Source organism: Hemiscyllium ocellatum, chromosome 8 (genome assembly GCF_020745735.1).
Source record: "Hemiscyllium ocellatum isolate sHemOce1 chromosome 8, sHemOce1.pat.X.cur, whole genome shotgun sequence".
Classification (NCBI taxonomy): domain Eukaryota; kingdom Metazoa; phylum Chordata; class Chondrichthyes; order Orectolobiformes; family Hemiscylliidae; genus Hemiscyllium; species Hemiscyllium ocellatum.
Window position 1 is genome coordinate 108700119 of NC_083408.1, and position 14917 is coordinate 108715035.

Genomic DNA, 14917 nt, shown 5'->3' on the forward strand with positions numbered 1-14917 from the left:
TATTTCACAGTAGGGCGTTTAATAACTAAATTGCTGGTTTTTATCAAAGACTCTTAATAACACTCAAACTCAATAGGAAAAGAACTTGTAATTTAATAAGCTGAGTGGAATATGTATGTAATATTACAATCCCGATACATTTTCATGTATACCACACTGATCAGATTTGAATTTATGAAGCTCAGCTCCCTCATCTTGACTGCTCTGGAACGTGAATGTCTCAGTACCATTACAGCCTGAAAGTTGGAAGATGTTCATGCATGAGTGAGAGAGAAAATGATAAATTACATACACTGACTGAAGGATTCAAGGGAGAGAGAGAGAGACAGACAGACAGACAGACAGACAGACAGAAAGCTGATGAAAAGATTAACCCTTAATGGTCTGATTGAGTGAACAGACTGGCTTGTCATGAATTGAATGTTTGTAGATTGTTCCCTGGAGCTCGAGATCAGGGAAGGTTATGAATTTAATTTGCATTCTGGGGACCTAAGATGATTTTAAAAGAAAAAGCCATTTTGTAGGACAATGATACTGGACATCTTAGCTGAGCAAGATTACCTCATGAGCTTTCCACATAGTTTAGACTAACGGTACCTCATAACGAGGGACGAAAGGGAAGGTTATCTAGCTATAGCAATCGGCCATTTGGGGCCTGGCTGGATCATGGGTTCCCACTTTGATGTGTGTGTAGCTTAGTTAGTCAAGCATATTCAGACCTGTCAATGAGTTTCTCTTCCTTTGCAAACTTTTAGCATTGCATTGCTGCCTATCTGACTAAGGACATGTGGTGTTTTTGTAATTTTAATACCAATTTCTGTGTAGAGATAACGTATTTGCAACAATAAGGGGAGCAGCTTGAGAGTGCTCTTTGGGGTAAGAGCTGGCGCCGCTACTCTGCTAATGGTTTTAGAAACTTAGCTCAAGTTTGGTTTGTAGATGTCTATGTTATAGCGTAACATTGAATTGAATTGGAGTAAAAAGAAAGAAGCCATATCAGTGTGGAAAAATGTTGCTAAAGAAAAATTGGAAAAATCCATGTAATCATCGTGGAGACAAAACTGTATTAAAAGGGGTATCGGTCCATTAACTGAGGAAGGATTTGGATTAGATTGGACAGAACTAAAACGCAAATGTGAAGCACATGATTTAGAAACAGAATTGGAGTTCGCTAGAGAACAAATAGTAAAAAATAAAGAAGGCAGAGAACCACAACCTATTCTAAAATTTCAGGGACCCCAAAGGAAAAGGAAACTGGTAAATAATATTCAGACTGCAGCGCGTAGGACCAGACAGACAACAAGGACAATTCCGTATACCCCACCTATCCCAAAGACCCATTATTAGAGGACAATGATTCCCCTGCAAGTGAGGAATTTGAATCAGATTCGGAGGAGGAGACCTTCAGGTTCCCCAACCAAAGTTAACACGTGCCATGAAACAAAAGCACTTTAACCCCCATTCCTATTCCGAGGACGAACATGCCAAGGCTCACACCCTTTTTACCTCAGTTGCCTCTCCTGTCCAGCATAGAAGAATTCAGATGACCATGGTTACCATAATCCCATTGCCATCCACACTAGGAGTCAACTCAGATTCAGACATGAAGGAAACCCTGCAAAGGGACATTGAATGCCACTGCCCCACCACAAATAAGTCACAGCGACACAGAGTCACAGAGATGTACGGTATGGAAATAGACCCTTCGGTCCAACTCGTCCATGCCGACCAGATATCCCAACCAATCTAGTCCCACCTGCTAACATCCGGCCCATCTCCCTCCAAACCCTTCCTATTCATATACCCATCCAAATGCCTTTTAAATATTACAATTGTACCAGGCATCGCTTCCTCTGGCAGCTCATTCCACACACGTACCACCCTCTGTATGAAAAAATTGCCCTTAGGTCTCTTTTATATCTTTCCCCTCTCACCAGAAACTTATGCCCTCTACCTCTGGACTCCACCACCCCAGGGAAAAGACTTTGCCTATTTATCTTATCCATGCCCCTCAGTTTTATAAACCTCTATAAGGTCACCCCTCAGCCTCCGACACTCCAGGGAAAACGGCCCCAGCCTGAAGACATTGATGAATTACAATCAAAGTTTAGGGATCTTAATGTTAGACTTCGCACTCACCCTGATATGAAATGGCCAAGGGAAATTTCCCGACCAGAAGAGTCCCTAACCCACTTGCCTAGAATCAGGGACAAAATCCATTTGTTAACCTTTATCAACCTTGGAAGCCTCATGAACTCTCTAGCATTACCAATAAGGCTCCAGATTATGGAAAGAATCTCGAAGGATTCATTAATTATATTAATAGGGCTAGAACCATTTACAATGCGGCCTCCAAGACTTACTTAATCTCATAGAATGCACTCTTTCCCCTGAAAAATGGACTAAGTTCTGAGAACTTCGACAATGTAATAATCATACCCAACTCGTGCTTATGCACCCAGGTAAACCTAATCAATCAGATTGGATTGTTACCTCCCTCTATTAAGCAGTGCGCCATGCAATCAACATGTAAACCTCGCTCACGCAAAGCAGTTGAGCATTTCCTCGTCTGCTTTAAGGACTGCTATGGTGCTTACTCTGGTGACGGTCAGCACCCACAAGGATAATCGCCCCAATTTAATGCTTTTGTCTGACTGTCCTTCCTGACAAGTACAGAAAGCTATTAAAACCCATAATATGTACTGTCAAGGTTCGATCTTGAACAATTCCACTGAGAAGGATGTTACTTCTGGGAATTAAAAGGACCCTGACAGTAAGGCCTCAACAATCAAGGTCAAGACCAAATTTACCCAAATTGCAGGAGCTAGACCCAAAACCAGAACTCCAAACAGACCTTCCCAACTGCAAGGCCAGCTCAGCTATCGAATGGAACCCTCATACTGTCACCCAGTATGGCAAGACAATAGGGCTGGTACCATATAGCAACAGCATTCCTATGGACCTTGGGGTCCGCCTATGTACCCTCCCCAACAGTCAATGATGTCCCTTAGTCGCTATACATACTCTTACTATTCCTCCCCACCTCTTCCACCCCCAAGAGCCCCCAAATGACCAGACATTTGCTTCAACTGTAATCAGCCAGGACATTGGTCCAAGAACTGCCCTTTCCGAAGGCAGCCCCCGTTGATCACCAGAATGGAAGAAGTCAGCGATCTTCCAATTCCACCACCACCCCCCACCCGCCCCCCGCCCACCATAACCACCCTATTTATCTTATAGATAACAGATTTCCTTAAAAGTCTGTTTCTCAATTTCCCTCTATTAGAGTGTCTATAATACAATCCCAATAAGGTTTCTTTCTTATTTCTCAGTTCAACCCAAATAACTTCTCTGGAAGTATTTCTGGGAACGTCTTCCCTGAGTATAGCTGTAGTGCTATCCTTTATCAAAAATGCCACTCCCCCTCCTCTCCAGCCTCCCTTTCTGTCCTTACTGTAGCATTTGTATCCTGGAACAATAAACTGCCAGTCCTGCCCATCCCTGAGCCACATTTTTGTAATTGCTATGATATCCCAGTCCCATGCTCCTAACCAGGCCCTGAGTTAATCTGCCTTCCCTGTTAGGCCTCTTGCATTGAAATAAATACAGTTTAATTATCAGTCCTACTTTGTTCTTTGCTTTGTCCCTGCCTGCTCTGACTATTTGACTCTTTTTTTTTCTCAACTGTACCAGTCTCAGATTGATCTCTTTCCTCACTATCTCACTGTGTCCCACCTCCACTCCATCCCCCCCCCACCTCACCTTAATAGTTTAAATCCTCCTGAGCAGCTCGAGCAAGTCTCCCTGTCAGTATATTAGCCCCCTTCCAACTCAGGTGCAATCTGTCCTTTTTGTACAAGTCACTTCTACCCCAAGGAGATTCCAATGATCCAAAACCAAACACCAGCTCCTCAGCCATGCATTCATCTGCTCTATCTTCCTATCCCTATCCATCCTTATCTTGATGCGCCTCCCTGTAAAATTATTATATAGTTTCTGAATCATCTTAATCTTAATGGGAGTTACAACATAGCCACATTGATGGAGATGGTTCAGTAAGGTAATGTGTCGCTTGTTCCCCTCCCCCTCTCCCCCCACCAGTCGAAGCAAAACGCTTAGACAACTTTCCACCCTTGTGGGCAACACGGTGGCTCAGTGGTTAGCACTGCTGCCCACAGCACCAGAGACCCAGGTTCAATTCCTGCCTCAGGTGACTATCTGTGTGGAGTTTGCACATTTTCCCCATGTCTGCATGGTTTCCTCCGGGTACTCCGGTTTCCTCCCACAGTCCAAAGATGTGCAGATCAGGTGATTTGGCCATGCTTATTCCATTGATCCACCCTGTTCTGCCCAAAAAGCAGAGTTCCTTGTTCTCACCGTTGTTCTCACTTGCTAAAGGGAAGTCAGCTAATATCTACACTGACTCCCGCTATGCCTTTAGATGTGCCCATGATTTTGATCAACTCTGACAACAGCACGGCTTTCTTACCTCATCAGGAACCCCTATCCTCAATGCTGCCTAAGTTGCTAACCTGCTCCATGCTATTCATCTTCCCTCTCAATTGGCAATTATCAAATGTTCTGCCCACTCCTCCGATGCTCCTGATGTCACTAAAGGCAACCATGCTACTGACACGGCTGCTAAGAAGGCAGCTTTTGAACAAAGAGATACGGTCACTCAAATGACGAACAGGAAACCAAAGGAAGACTCTCCTTTTTCCTCTTCTGATACCCCGACCATGCCTGACCTAGCACAAATACAGACCCATAAGAGGGCGCTTCTGATGACGAAAAACAACCATGATGGATGAACCACGTTTGTTATATAAATAGTTATACTGAGCTTTGGGTTACGCAGGTAGGACAGACATGTCTGCCTGATCCGCTTTTGCCTATTCTAGTTGATTATGTTCATAAGCTTACACATGTAGATAAGGAGGGACAGAATTCTCTAAACTTGGTGGAATCCCCACCTGCAAGAAAAAACAAAACAAGCAGCTGCAAATTGCCTAATTTGTCAAAAGCATAATCCCGGGAAAGGAGTAAAGTGTCCATCAGGTGAAACTCCCTTGCCAAGTGCACCTTTTGATACTATCCAGTTAGATTTTACAGAATTACCTAGATGCCATTATTACAAGTATTGCTTAGTGATTATTGATGTATTTAGTAGATGGATTAAAGCTTATCCCTGTAGACTGCACAGCAAAACCTACCTGTAAAATTCTACTAAGGTAAATCATACCCAGGTTTGGAATACCAATAACGGTCTCTTCCAATAATGGCCCCCACTTTTGTGCAGAGATAAACAACGAACTATTTAAGAGTCTGAATATGAATCAGAGATCCTGTCCACCGTCCCCAAGCAATGGGAATTGTAGAAAGAACCAATGGTGCTTTAAAAGGCCAGCTAAGCAAGTTGGTCGAGGAAACGGGCCTTAATTGGCTGCAAGTACTCCCAATTACCTTTTTTAATATGAGAACCTCGATCCAGAAAGAGACAGGATTCTGGGTGGCTGAACTAATATATGGAGAGCCCTTAGGACTCCCTGATCTGCACCATTAACTGCTCAACATCCTGTTGTAGAGCATGTCATGGCAGAAGAGATGCTCAGGTACCTGATTAAGCTAACCAAAGCATTGCAGTCTTATCACCAACAAGTCAAAGAAGCCTATTGGTTACCAGGGAAGGAAAAAGAAAGAGCTCCAACATTTAAACACATCAATCCTGGTAACTATATATTATTGAAAAAGTTTTAAATCAAGAAAACTGGGGCCTTCACTGAAATGGTCCTTATCAAGTTCTTCTGGCAACTGAAACTGCAGTAAAAGTAAAAGGACATTCAACATGGGTCTACAAAGGACATTGCAAGCTTATATCACCCTATCACCCTAGTATTAGTACGAGTGCAATCATCTGATGAAAACCCAACCCAAGTACATGTGCCCAAATGTAATCTGCCAATCTGTAATATCTCCGATGGACTAAACCTCCAACGTGATTGCATGAACCGAATTTGTGTCAATGCTAATGAATCAAATGGAGAAGTGACTAAGGTGGTATGTACATTTGTTGGTATGAACAATGTCACAGGAATTACTTTTATCAAGCTAAACAATACTTCGGAGGATGCCATATGCTGAAAAAATGAGACCATTAGATGCCCAATGATTCTTGCCCCTGCACCAACGACCACATCATCACCTACCACTATCACTAACATTGTTACTACCACTCATGACAAGACAACCCCAATGACCACAAAACAGCAGAAATTAACAGCACTCACTCTGCTAACCACTACCTGTTTTACTACCCCTGTTGTGATTCTGACTACTACCTTTCATTGCGTGAGAACACTAACATGTCCCACTTGTCACCCTGATGCCACTTGCATAAACAAAGCCAACAATTTAGGTGTAGAATGCCAGTGTAATCACGGCTACAGCGCAAATGGCATTGGTGCTTCTGGATACTCCAATGACGATTGATGTATTATCTTCCCCACTGCTCCCCCTGAAGATAGGATTTGTCAGCTCCATGAAACTTATACCAATACTGTTGAAAGCTATGAATGTGGCTGTCCAGCTGAAATTCATTTAAGCTATTCACATTGCACAGCAAAACCATCATTTTCAACATAAGTGTCACTCTTACAACACATCTACACCAGTTGTCATGAGATGACACGATTCCACAACTTCATCCACTCCATCAACCGAAAACTGTTACTTTGAAATGCTTGTGAGTTCCCCTCCCAAAATGAACCATACAAAGTGCGGTATTGAACACAGTACTGAAATCGCAGAACCTTAAGGCATCTTTGGCTCTGAGACTGTCAACCCATACCTTATCAACGGAACCTTCTCCTATCTGACCTACCGCTACTAGCAGAAATACCTTTACATGGCTTCTGCTACTGTAGCTACTGTAGTTAACAAGACAAGCTGGAAAGGTGAAGAAAGACGAAAATTACTATGCACCCTAATCTCCCTTCCATTGCCAATGGTTTCTTTATTCAAGCTGAACACACCGATCCATGCATTGGCTGCTCACTCTTCCATCATTCTGATATACAATGTATGAATAAGACTCATTCAACTAGGCAACCCCTCACCTGCGATGACAAAACCCATTCGGTAGAAGAAGTGTATGACTGTGTAAAGTGCACTAACAAAGCTAAAGGATTCAATGTTAACGTTGTTCTACTGTTGGAATGGTGCATTGAAAGAACTTTCGGCATGCACAACATGGGGCAAGTGGAGCAAATACTGTGTAAAAATGTTATAAAAGACACTGGTCGTACTCCTACTCTCCATCCGCTAATACACTTGGATAACCGAACATTTGATAACACCCACTGTTTACAAGATTCAGCCCTCACTCTGAGTGGACTTGTCATTCACTTACAGAAGTCCACCCTCGGAACTCCATTTAGCCTTCATGGGCTATGCGAAAAGAAAACCGACCCATATTTACCCAAAGACTGGAATGGACATTGTGCTTGAGTGCACACCTTACCACTTTTTACCCTCCACCATAAAATACTTAAAGTAGATAACGAATGGAAAGCCCACCAATATGTGAATTGCTATGGGACAAAAATTAGAGGAAGAACAAAACAAGACTTGCTGACTTCTTCCATCAACAAACCTGGTGGTCTAGGTTGATGGGAGGCCTTATTCCTGGCTAGGGTGTTGAGATGACCCTAGATCAGATCGGTGACCTTGCATACAATATCGAGAAACTGGCCAACCCATCCACCATGCATTGAAACTAATGAACAAAGAACTACAGGAAACCCGGATGACGACACTTCAGAATTGATTAGTGCCAGATTTCCTTCTTGTTAAAGAAGGAGGCACTTGAACTATCATTGGCCCACAATGTTGCACCTACATAGATGACTTCTCTAAAGACATTGTATATGACACAAATGTCATCGACAAATGAGTCAAGACACAGGGAAGATACTTGCCCCACCATCGTCTGACTCATGTGGATGGAGTCTACCTGTTGGCTATAGTCACTGTGTGGGTGGTACATGCGGGATGCACTGATAATTCTTGGTCTCATCCTATGAACATACATTGTCAGATGCTTATGCATGGAGTGGACCATGCAATGCTTTTCACCTAAGCCAAAGAAGAATCTTGCTAAATAACCTTTGTTCACTCCTGGACCTCCATGTTGGAACTTTTATGCCAGAACAGGTATCTTTCCAACTCTGCTCTCCGGACGGCGACTCACCAGAAGTGGCACTCGACTTGTTGAAAAATACAAATGGACTGAATGGACTAATTGCACTTGTGTACGTTGTATTCTTACCATGAAATGATAAAAGAAAGGAATGAGAAAGCGTGTAGCCTTAGATGTGCCAGGGTTGGAGGATCTGAGTTATAGGGAGAGGCTGAACAGGCTGGGACTGTTTTCCCTGAAGCGTCAGAGACTGAGGGGCGACCTTATTGAGGTTTACAAAATTATGAGGGGCATGGATAGGATAAATAGGCAAAGTCTTTTCCCTGGGGTCGGGGACTCCAGAACTAGAGGGCATAGGTTTAGGGTGAGGGGAAAGATATAAAAGAGACCTAAGGGGCAACGTTTTCACGCAGAGGGTGATACATGTATGAAATGAGCTGCCAGAGGATGTGGTGGAGGCTGGTACAATTGCAACATTTAAGAGGCATTTGGATGGGTGTATGAATAGGAAGGGTTTGGAGGGATATGGGCCGGGTGCTGGCAGGTGGGACTAGATTGGGTTGGGATATCTGGTTGGCATGGACAGGTTGGACCGAAGGGTCTGTTTCCATGCTGTACATCTCTATGACTCTACGTGACGTATTTGCTGCAGAGAATGCAGGAAAGTGCTTGTTCAAAAGAATTGGGGACATCTGTCCTTAGTGTCAATGGATCAGTGTAAAGAAGGTGACATAACATTTGTTCACTGTAGAATGTGTGGCAGTACTTTTTTCTCACACCGGAGGCTAGAGGCATGCATATTTCACAGTAGGGTGTCAGGTAACTAAATTGCTGATTTATACCAAAGATTCTGAACAAAATTCATTCTCAATAGGAAAAGAACTTGTAATTTAATAAGCTGAGTAGAATATGCATGTAATAGAACAATCTTGACACATTTTCATGTATACCACTCTGATCAGATTTGAATTTATGAAGCTCAACTCCCTCAGCTTGACTGCTCTAGGATGGCGGCACGGTGGCTCAGTGGTTAGCACTGCTGTCTCACAGCGTCAGAGACCCAGTTCGATTCCCACCTCCCAACTGTGTTGAGTTTGCACGGTCTCCCCGTGTCTGTGTGGGTTTCCTCCAGGTGTTCCGGTTTCCTCCCACAATCCAAAGATGTGCAGGTCAGGTGAATTGGCCATGCTAAATTGCCCCATAGTGTGAGGGGTATACCCTATTTACATATAGGGTAGGGGAATGGGCATGGGTGGGTTACTCTTCAGAGTGTCAGTGTGGACTTGTTGGGCCAAAGGGCCTGTTTCCAGCCTGTAGGGAATCTAATCTGGTAATGTCTCATTACCCTTACAGGCTAGGAAGAGTGTGTTGCTGGAAAAGAAGAAGGGTTTATGCCCGAAATGTCAATTCTCCTGCTCCTTGGATGCTGCCTGACCTGCTGCGCTTTTCCAGCAACACATTTTTCAGCTAGGAAAAAACAAAGGCTGAAAGTTGGAAGATATTCATGTCTAAGTAAGAGAAAGCATTCTTCTGTAAATTACATTCACTGACTGAAGGGTTTAAGGGACACAGAGGGAGAGAGACAGAAAGGACGCAAGCTGGTGGAAAGATTAACCCTTTATGGTCTGATTTGGGTGAACACAGGCTTGTCATGAATGTTTGTCCATTGCTCCCTGGAGCTCAAGATCCAGGAAGGTTATGAATGTAATTTACATTCTGGGAATCTAAGATGATTTTAAAAGAAAGAGCCATTACATAGGACAATGATACTGGCCATGTTAGCTAAGTGAGGTTACCTCATGACCTTTCCACATAGTTTATTCTAGTCCATCGTACTGATGTACTGTTAAAAGGGAACGTTCTCTAGCCAAAACAATCAGCCGGTTGGGGCCTAGCTGAATCAAGGTTTCCCACTTTGACGTGTATGTAGCATAGTTAGGCAGGTATACACAGGCCTATCAACGAGTTTCCCTTCCTCTGCAAACTTTTGCCATTTTATTGCTGCTTATCTGATGAAGGACATTTGTCATTTTTATAATTTAAACACCAATTTCTGTATCAAGACAGCTTGTTTGCAAGAATAAGGGGAGTAGCCTGAGAGAGCTCTTTGGGGTAAGAGCTGGCACTGCTACTCTGCTAAAGGTTTTAGAACCTTAGCTCAAGCCTGGCTTGTAGGTATCTATGTTATAGCATAACAGTGAATTGAATTTATTGTCATGTATACCGGGACACAGTGAAAAGCTTTGTCTTGCAAGCAATACAGGCAGCAATACATTGATGCCATTGGCAAATAAAAGTAATAATTTAAACTAAACTGTCTGTAAGTGTTTTATATTCCAGATTACCACAGAGTACAACCTCCGGGACAAACCAAGAGAGGCTACCAAGAGAGTCCATCAGGGAATCCCTGAGCTATCTCGAATAGGTACTTTACCAATATCAGCATATTAACTTTTTGCAATTCATGCACTTACAAATCAAAACCCTCTGCATCCTTCTCTGCTGTTCTCCATTTAAGTAATACTCTGTTTTCTGTTATTTATCCAGCCAATAGGAACTTCACTTTTTCCCCATTCAATCCGCCAGATTTTTGTCCAATTCAATATAACGAAGGGTGTGTGAACGGCAGCCGTTGTAAAGGTAGCTATCAAGAGTTTGGGCAGCATAGCTGGAGGAAAGCAAGGAAATAATCCTAAGCAAGTGCAGAGAATTGCTCTGGGCTTACCTGGAGTATTCTTTATTATATTTTAATAATGTGTGAGAAAAATATTTTTAATCCTTTCTCCGATTGAGTTCAGGTTGCCTTGTTATTTATTTCTATTTATTACTTCATGTTGCAAGCCATTGGTACCAATTCCTAATGGGTTTGCTAGGGTAGGTTTGGAGTCACATGCAGGCCAGATAAGATAGTAGATGACAATCAATAATACTAATGGCGACCATGAAACTGAGACTAGTTTTCAAATCCCTAATTAAATTTCACCAGCTGCCAAATTGGGATTTGAACCTGTGACTCCAGAGCATTAGGAGAAAGTGAGGACTGTAGATGCTGAAGATCAGAGTCGAGAAATGTGATGCTGGAAAAGCACAGCCGGTCAGGCAACATCCAAGGAGCAGGAGAATCAATGCTTCAAGCATAAGCCCTTCATAAGAAATCCTCAGATGCTGCCTGACCAGCTGTTCTATTCCAGCACCACACACTTCAACTCCAAAGCATTAGTTTGGGCCACTGGATTATTTATCCAGTGACATTCTGTCTGTCTCATTCTCTCTCCTGTCCACCTCCTGCCCCCAGATTGGTACCGATTAATGATTCTGTGAATTAATAAATAAAGTGCAGAAGCAGTTTCATTGTTCTGCTGTCTCTCAATAGTCTTGCAGATTCTTCTTTTTAGACAACAATCTAATTCCATTTTGATCATGTAAAACAAATCTGCCTTCATTATTCTCTCAGACAGTGTATTCTAGACCCTAATCACTTGCTGTGTGTGAAAAGGTTTTTCCTGAAGTTATCACTGCCTCATTTGCTCATTACATTAAATTTATATCCATTAATCCTTTCACAAATTGGACAGTTTCTCCTCACCTAGACTGTCTGGAACACTTGTGATTTTGAATAGTTCTATCAAATCATCTTGCAGCCATCTCTGCTGCAAGAAAAACAGTCCATTTGCTTCAGTGCACCATTTACAATTGTAGCCTCTTTTTAATACGATCAATCCATATACAAATTTTGTTCTAACAAAATGAATCATTTCACATTTCGCGACCTTGAAGCCACTGGCCAACCCATTCCACCAAACAATCCGCGTGAGTTTGAAGTTTATATTTATCAAAGAGTCTTTCAGACAATAAACAATAGACAATAGGTGCAGGAGTAGGCCATTCTGCCCTTCGAGCCTGCACCACCATTCAATATGATCATGGCTGATCATCCTTAATCAGTATCCTGTTCCTGCCATATCTCCATAACCCTTGATTCCACTATCCTTGAGAGCTCTATCCAACTCCTTCTTAAATGAATCCAGAGACTGGACCTCCACTGCCCTCTGGGGCAGAGCATTCCACACAGCCACCACTCTCTGAGTGAAGAAGTTTCTCCTCATCTCTGTCCTAAATGGTCTACCCAGTATTTTTAAGCTGTGTCCTCTGGTTCGGCACTCACCCATCAGCGGAAACATGTTTCCTGCCTCCAGAGTGTCCAATCCTTTAATAATCTTCTATGTCTCAATCAGATACCCTCTCAGTCTTCTAAATTCAAGGGTATACAAGCCCAATCATTCAGCATAAGGTAGTCCCGCCATTCCAGGAATTGACTTCGTGAATCTATGCTGCACTCCCTCAATAGCCAGAATGTCTTTCCTCACATTTGGAGGCCAAAACTCATACAATACTCCAGGTGCGGTCTCACCAGGGCCCTGTACAGCTGCAGAGGTACATCTTTGCTTCTATACTCAATCATTCTTGTTATGAAGGCCAACATGCTATTAGCCTTCTTCACTACCTGCTGTACCTGCATGCTTACTTTCATTGAATGGTGTACAAGAACACCCAGATCTCTTTGGTACTGCCCCTTTACCTAAACTGATTCCATTTAGGTAGTATTCTGCCTTCCTGTTCTTGCCACCAAAGTGGATAACCATACATTTATCCACATTAAACTGCACCTGCCATGCATCTGACCACTCACCTAACCTGTCCAGGTCACCCTGTAATCTCCTAAGATCCTCCTCACATTTCACCCTGCCACCCAGCTTAGTATCATCACCAAATTTGCTAATGTTGTTACTAATATCATCTTCTATATCATTAATATATATTGTAAAAAGCTGCGGTCCCAGCACTGATCCCTGCGGTACCCCATTAGTCACTGCCTGCCATTCCGAAATGGAGCCGTTTATCACTACTCTTTGTTTCCTGTCAGCCATCCAACTTTTAATCCAAGTTAGTACTTTGTCCCCAATACCATGCGCCCTAATTTTGCTCACTAACCTCCTATGTGAGACTTTATTAAAAGCTTTCTGAGAGTCCAGATACACTACATCTACTGGATCTCCCTCATCCATCTTCAGTTACATCCTCAAAATTCCAGAAGATTAGTCAAGCATGATTTCCCTTTCATAAATCCATGCTGACTCTGACCTATTCCTGTTACTACTATCCAGATGTGTCGTAATTTCATCCTTCATAATAGACTCCAACATCTTTCCCACCACTGAGGTCAGACTAACTGGTCTATAATTTCCTGTTTTCTCTTTAAGAAAGGTGCGAGAAAGTGGTTCAACATTAGCCTCCAATTCACAGAAACAGGTCCTGAATCTATCGAACTCTGGAAAATAATCACCACGCATCCATGATTTCTCGAGCCACCTCCTTCAGTACCCTGGGATGTAGACCATCAGGCCCCAGGGACTTATCAACCTTCAGACCTAACAGTCTCTCCAGCATGGAAACAAACTCTTTAGTTCAACCAGTCCATGCCAACTATAATCCCAAACTAAAGTAGCCCCACCTGCCTGCACTCAGGCCTTATCCTTCCAACATGTTATTCTTGTACTTATCCAGATGTCTTTTTAAATGTTGTCACTGTATCCACATTCACAACTTCCTCTAGAAATTCTTTTCACATACAGACCACACTGTGTAAAAAAAAATTGTCCCTCATGTCTCTTTTTAAATCACTGTCCTCTCACATTCAAAATATGTCCCCTAGTTTTGAACACCCCCATCCGTGGAAAAAGACCTTTTCTATTCACCTCATCTGTGCCTGTCATGGTATGTTAAATCTCTATAAGGTCACCCCTCAACCTCCAGGGAAAAAATTCCCAGCCTCTCTGTCTCTTATCACCTTTGCACACAGAAAACACCAGACTCCCACCACCCTCTTGATGAAAAACAATTTCTTACATCCCCTCTAAACATTGAGCCTCTTACTTTATATCTCAACCCCAGTTGTTGATTCCTGTAAGGGGATCCTTTGTGTCTATGTCCGCCCCATGATTTTATAAATCTCAATCATGTCTCCTCTGCTCCAGGTGAAACAACCCCCATCTGTCCAAAAATGAAACAAAGAACTATAGATGCTGGAAATCTGGAACAAAAACACAATACTACAGAAACCTGCAGATGATGGAAATCAGGAACAAAAACAGAGATTGCTGGAAATACTCAGCAGGTCTGGTAACATCTGCAGAGAGAGAAACAGGATTAATGTATTGATATAATATATTAATGTAATGTATTAATGTATAGATCACTAGAATTAATCTAGTGACCTTTCTTCGCAACCTGAAAAGTTGACTCCGTACCTCCCTCCACAGTTGCTGCCAATCTTGCTGAGTTTCTCAAACAATTTCTGGGTTTTTTTGTCACTGACAGTCCAATCTCCTTTTATGTCTGAAACTCTTATCTCTAAAGCTCTATCAAAATCCCCTCTCAGCCTTCTTCCAAAGGAGGGCTGCTCAGATCCTGAAGGGGGATGTGAACCCACGACTTTGAGAGCCAGCCAGTTTAGTAGTTCTGAGCTGCACAAGTTAGTTACTAAAGGCACCCAGAAGCAGCTTTTGTCCCCTTCTCCCCCCTCTCCCCCTCTCTCCCTCTCTCCCTCTCTGTCCCTCTGTCCCTCTCCCCCTCAGTGCCCAGGCCTGGCTCAGCCCTGACAGGGGATGATGTGAACCACAGCCCCTCTTCTCCATCAAAATGCAGGGTCAGAAGGATACT

At 42.9% G+C, this 14917-nt stretch overlaps 1 protein-coding gene across 4 annotated transcripts in view; it reads right to left on the minus strand.

Annotated features, from left to right (window-relative positions):
- The window catches only part of LOC132818418 (centrosomal protein of 128 kDa), a 410636-nt gene that overhangs the window by 395586 nt on the left and 133 nt on the right, over nt 1-14917 (minus strand). The gene's annotated exons all lie outside the window — the stretch shown is intronic.